This window comes from Camellia sinensis, chromosome 1, assembly GCF_055761805.1.
Source record: "Camellia sinensis isolate YWXY chromosome 1, ASM5576180v1, whole genome shotgun sequence".
In the NCBI taxonomy this organism is placed as follows: domain Eukaryota; kingdom Viridiplantae; phylum Streptophyta; class Magnoliopsida; order Ericales; family Theaceae; genus Camellia; species Camellia sinensis.
The window spans coordinates 220,518,585-220,524,555 of NC_138961.1; the positions used below are offsets into that span (position 1 = coordinate 220,518,585).

General features: G+C 40.8%; 1 long non-coding RNA gene across 2 annotated transcripts; it reads left to right on the forward strand.

Annotated features, from left to right (window-relative positions):
• The first annotated feature begins 2,943 nt into the window (after positions 1–2,943).
• On the forward strand, positions 2,944–5,694 carry LOC114305481 (uncharacterized). 2 transcript variants are annotated; one of them, XR_014344717.1, is made up of 3 exons: positions 3,013–3,238; positions 3,326–3,398; positions 5,085–5,694. It is a non-coding gene; the product is annotated as an uncharacterized LOC114305481 (long non-coding RNA). The 2 variants fall into 2 exon arrangements; XR_014344716.1 differs by lacking the exon at positions 3,326–3,398 and having other exon boundaries at positions 2,944–3,238.
• Positions 5,695–5,971: the final 277 nt, after the last annotated feature.

A 5,971-nucleotide genomic window follows, 5' to 3' on the forward strand; every position in this document is an offset into this window, starting at 1 on the left:
ATAACATTGTAAGGGGAGGAGGTGTCAATTATTGTGAACTCTGTACTTACCTTCTTGGTGCCTGCCTGCACCTCCAAACTTATTGCTCCCAGAGGCCATGTCGGCGTTCCATTGAACTCGACTATTGGACTGCTCCAAATCATCTCGATGAAGGCCGAGCTCCTTGTATCATTTGACATACATGATGTCACAAGAGCTGCCTTAGTCAATTAGAATGCGCCTTACCTGGCATTCTCCAATCTTGAGAGATATCACCAGAGCATCGTTGTGTGGATATTGCACCATGCCTAGGTCGGCTTCAGTAAAAAACACCATTGGTCCCTGGTACTCGTCTGCCCTAGGCCTTTTTTGGTAGACCTGATACACATGCTGTAAGTGCTTTACCCTCTGAGTCTTCCCACGTACCTTGTTCTCATTGACCTTCGAGTGAATCACATTGATTACTCGAGGTCCGTCTGCTTACGGTTGTGGTGCTGACGGAGGTGGTGCTACCGGTGCCTGGGGTAGCCTTGCTTGTTCTTCCCTTGTTCTGGCATCATCTACTAGGTCCCTTAAGTGACCTTGTCTTACCAGATCTTCCAAATGTGCTTTTAGGGCTCTACAACCCTATGTCAAGTGTCCATCTTCATTGTGGTAAGCACAGTGCTTTCCCAAGCTTCTTCCTATGAATTCGCCAGGAACCTTTTCTGGCGTTCTATAATACGGCTGGTTCCTGATTCTTTCCAAAAATTTATAAATTGGAATTCGAAATATGGTAGTGACTACCTGTGCAGCCCTTAGTCCTGTCTCTTGCCTGCTATATCCAGTATTGCCTCGGCCTCGCTTCGGTGAGCCGTTTCTCTTCTCCTGTTTCGACGCCTTTGTCCCTAGCGTGTCCTCTTCAGCTCTCGTATATTTCTCGATCATGGCCATGAGTTCCTCCATACTTTTTGGCAACGTCTTTGCCAGTGACTTTCGAAGCAGGTAGTTATCGTTCAGGCCGTTCTTAAAAGATTTAATCACTAACTCTTGGTTGCACCCTGGTATTCGGTTAAACACCTCATAATACCTTTTGGCATAAGCCCTAAGGCTTTCATCCTCGCCAATTCTTAGAGCCATCAGGGAGTCTACCCTCAACGGCTGCAGTTTGTTTGTAACGAACCTGGCCACAAACATCTCGGCTAGTCCTTCCCAACTTTTCACTGTTTCTTTTGGCAATTTGTGAAATCAATTTGATGCGATTTCCCCAAAGGATGAGGGGGACATCTTGCAGAGCAACGGTTTGTTCCCGGTATATAGTGCCATTGAGTTCAAATATAAGTCGACGTGAAAGTCAGGATCGGACTTACTGTTATATATCTGGAATCTCGGCATGTGGAACCTTTCCGGGGTCTCAAACTTGTTCAATTCTACTGAGAACGGCATTATCGGCTTGACCGGAGACGTGACCTCGGCATCTTGTCGCTTCCTCTGGAGGTAGTCCCTCAAATCCTTCTTAGTCCATCCAGGAGCTCGCCTGTCAACGAATTTTAGCTTTTTTGGTGCGCTGTTCCCGGTGTCGTTGTGAGTCCTCTTGGACCTCGCCTCATTCATCGTGTCGAAACAGACCTCCTTCCCCTGAACATGTCGTTGTTCTTTGACGTAATTCTCCTTGGCACGAGGTGTCTTCTAAGACTCTTCTCTCACCGATTCTCCTCGCCCGACCTCTCGTGAAGGCCGATGCGAATACTCCTTTGCCCTGTCATGTTGAGGGACTGTAGGAATTGTTTTCTATCCCTCTTTCTGGGCATCGTTCTTGGCCGTTGGAATTAGTGTGTCCTCTAATTGAAACGGTGGCTGCATGACGTTGTTCTACATCATGAAGTTGACGACCGATTGTAGGTCTGCCAACTTGTTTGCCATTTCCTTCATCTCGCCGTCCCTCCTTAGACATCTATCTTTCCATACCTAGAGGTCACTTTCGTTGTAATACCCGCCTTGATATGCTTTCTTCGGTGCGTCTCCCTCCTAGCCGACGTTCTTTTCTCCTGGATTCTTATCCCGAGGTTCTTTATTACAGTTGTCCTCCTTAACGTTAGGATTGGCATTTTTACCACTCCCACTAGGGATGTCACCCCCAATCTTTTCTTTCTGCTCGTCGTTGGCCATCTATTCTTCTTACGTTTCCCATAGACGACACCAAATTGTGGGTGCTGATTTCCGAGCACACTACCAAACAGGAACTCAGTAGGAGAGCATAAGCAGAATAAATCACGCCCGAACAACCTGTCACAGAAAGATAAGACTCCAGCGGCGGTTCGTCCACCCAGGAGTACTCTGACGATCAAGTCAGTACTTAGTTATCTCTCAAAGATAGTAAATAGTGCTTAACTCGCTAGCCAAAATATAAAAAGCGTACCTTAGACCCACGAGAGTGCCTTACTTTTATGGCCAGCACTAACTTGATCCTTGTAGAAGCCTAACTTTAATGGATTCTAACTCAATAACTCCCAACTAGATAGATATAAATTTTCTAAGAGCTTTATCTTTATTCAGACACCTCTCCCATTTTAAGACTCTTTATCTCTTATCCACTAATCTCGTATTCCGGTATCTCGTTACCCGCTTAGCTTCGTTAAAACGAATCAAGATCCCCTCCTTACATTTCCTACTTGCAGGGCCATTGGGCCCACTTTTAGGCCTAATTTGATAATCCGAACCATTCATATTTTAAGATTTGTTCAGCATATCATACTTGTAAAAAATCAAGTTGATCGGATATAAGAAAATATGTGTTCAGAAAACTGTTTATTAGATTTAAAAAAAAAATAGTTTTAGTTTGAGATTTCCAAATACATGCTTTCTGATATCTGATTAATTTAATTTTTTACAGATATGATATTCTGAACAAATCTTAAAATTTGAACGATTCGAATTATCAAAATTGGGCCTAAAATGGGCCTAATAGCCCTCCAATTAGGAAATGCAGGGAAGAAATGCAAGGAGGGGATTCAGATTCTCCTTAAAACACCATCCCAAAAACTCCATTGCACTGTTGTCATGGATGGGAAGCAGCTCCACCTCCCAATCACCCTTGCAGCCATGATGACCAACACTCAACAGCTTTGGAGGCCATGTTGGTGCCACTAGTATACCCAAAAAATTGTTAATCTGCATATACCCTTGTCGGAGACACTGTGGAGGGAGAGGGAGAGGGAGGAGGGTCATCGGAGTACATGGCCGCTGATGTGATTGAAGCTACTTCGCCTTCTCTTCACAGGTTTATATATATTCTTAATTTTACTTCGATTTGTTAATAAATTGTGGTTTTTGTGTTGTTTATTTCCAATTTTTTTGCTATCTCAAGTCGATGAATTGACAGCAGACGTTAGTGGATCTGCTTGGGATGGTGGTTTGCTTACAGTTCTATAGCTTCTCTGGTACTTCTTGATTTTTCACTTATTAATTTCTTACATATCTATTTTGTAAAGGAAAAAAGAAAAAGAAAAAGAAGAGGATATTTGCTTGGTATTTCTTGTTATAGTAAGAGTTTGGATCATCAATTGTGAGAGTCTCTGGATTCTGAGTACGAGGGTAGTTCGGACCTGCCGAATAAAATTGAAAATTAAAGTGCCATGATATGCCCCTTGATGCAAGCTTGAGAAGAAGAAGAAGATAGAAAAGGAATGTAATTGCATAAAAATAGAATTTCAAAAAAAACACAAAACAAGATTCAATTTGATTACACCCTCCGTCCCTCTTTCTTCTATCTTATTCATAGACTTTATAGACCAAGATTGTAGTTAACAATTCCTACTTTACAGGTAACGGTTCGAGATTAACTAACTTGCTTGCTAACTGCTTAACTGATCACTAATCTATCCCACTGATTTAACTACTACTTCTAGTTCATCGCAGGCTCTCCTCAGCTGCACTTCCAGTTCATCAACACTCCATTTACATTCATATCACCCCTCTAGCAGTAAAAGAAAAAGTAAAAAAAAAATGATTGAATGTAGAAAAGAACGGGAATTAGAAGGAGCAATTTACTTCTTCATTATGGACACGGACGTGTGTTTGGTTGGGAGATTTGGGAAGGGATTTAAAAAAGGGAAAGAGAAAAAGATAGGTGAAATGTGAATAAAATATACCTACATTTCACTTAGTTTTACACACCTTTTCCCTTTCTATTTTCAAATCGCTCCTCAAATCTTCCAACCAAACCCAACGGAAGAGAATACTTGGAGAATGGATTGGCGAGGGAGACGGAAATTCTCAGTAATATTCCAATACCTAATGCCTTAAATTTAATTTTCGTATTGTATTTGATTTAACTTATGTTATTTTCGTTTGGTTAGGTGTGTACTCAATCTTTCCCCTCCCAAACACACATTAATGTGTACTAATTGGGCGTTGCTTTTATTTTCGTTTGGTTTGGGCCTAGAGTCATATGGGAATTGGAGCCACAAACATTAGTCGGGCTTTGATCTGGACACTCCGGTGCCAATCGAAAAAGTAAAAATAAAAAAGACCAGCCATTCACTATTTGGAATGACTTTTCCCAAATGGATCATAGGATCATATGATAACCATGGCTAAGCAAGTATGAAGCTGTACCACGACACCCCTAGCCTTACTCTTGATCAAGGCAGGTGTCAACCGTCAAGGTTCAAGGTCCAAAAAATGCTCCTAGGGGGATGGCCTCTTCAGAGGTATTGAAACTATCACTAGAGGTTGCCTCAAGAGGAAGTATGGGGGAAAAGCTCTTTGGCACCTCTCAAGGTGTTTGTCTTTAATGCTTGTCCTGCACATTTTATTATGTGGTGGGCTACTATAGGAGAAATCTAAGCTTCTATAGAAGGTAAGCAGAATTCTGCAAAGTGTTCTAACTGTTCTGAGAGAATTAAAACACATCATATGATAGTGTGAGAGCAAACATGAGGTTTCAGTAACGTGTCTCTTTAAATACATTCACAGGGTTGGTTTGTGTGTTTCCAAAGCGTAATCGATCTAAAATTGTAGATTACTTCTCTGTTTTCAATTTTTTTCCCTTTATGTTTTCTGATTGGGTTTTTCGGCTCTTGACACTTCTGTTTTCATCTTCTTGTGAGTTTTAACTTTGTTAGATTCATCCACTTACCAAAATGAAAGAAGGAAAAAAACAAAGAAAACAAGAAATTCTGGCAAATTCCTTCCAACCATTTTGGGTACCAGGGCCCCTGTCATGACATTGTTAGAAATGATTTCATGGAGTCCCTAGCATAAAAATGAGAGCTAGTTCAGTATGCAAATTTGTTGCCCTCCCAGTACAATGACCTAACTGAAGCGGAACATGCATTGTTTTTTGAGAAATTGTGGAAGCAACAATGAGGTGGAATCAAATTGCTACTCTTCATTCCGGAGATGATAGTGAAATTGGGAAAGGAAAGCAGAAGGCTCACTTGATCGTCGCAACAGATGCTTGCCTTCCACTTCTTAATTCACGGGAGTCACCAATTGCTGCTCTTGTTTTAATAAAATATGAGATATCAACAAAGACGGTAGGTTTATCCCTTCAGGGTTTGTGTGTGCCACAACAGTACAATACTATAAATTTATTTGTATTATTACTATTATATTTATTATTTTTTGTTCATTGTAAGGTGATATAATTGGTGTTTCACAAACATTTTAGCCACATCAGATCACTGTGCCATTACATTGTAAGTTTATGATGAACATTTTGTGTTGCTTGCTTTCCTGTTCCTGAATTAGTCCCAGAGTTGGATCATTCTATACTTACGATCATTTAATTATTTCTGAATATTTATGCATAATGAGATAGAATGTTTAAATACTGGCTACCAAAAACAGAGTTGGTGACAAGGTTGCTAAAGAAATCAGTTTTGGGTAGATTCTGGGTAGGACAATAACAGGAACTATGATACCTGAGTCGACTTGGTTCACCTGAATTGTGCTTTATAATCACGTGTTATTTAATACAAGTAACATATGTTATGTTGCGTTTAGTAAA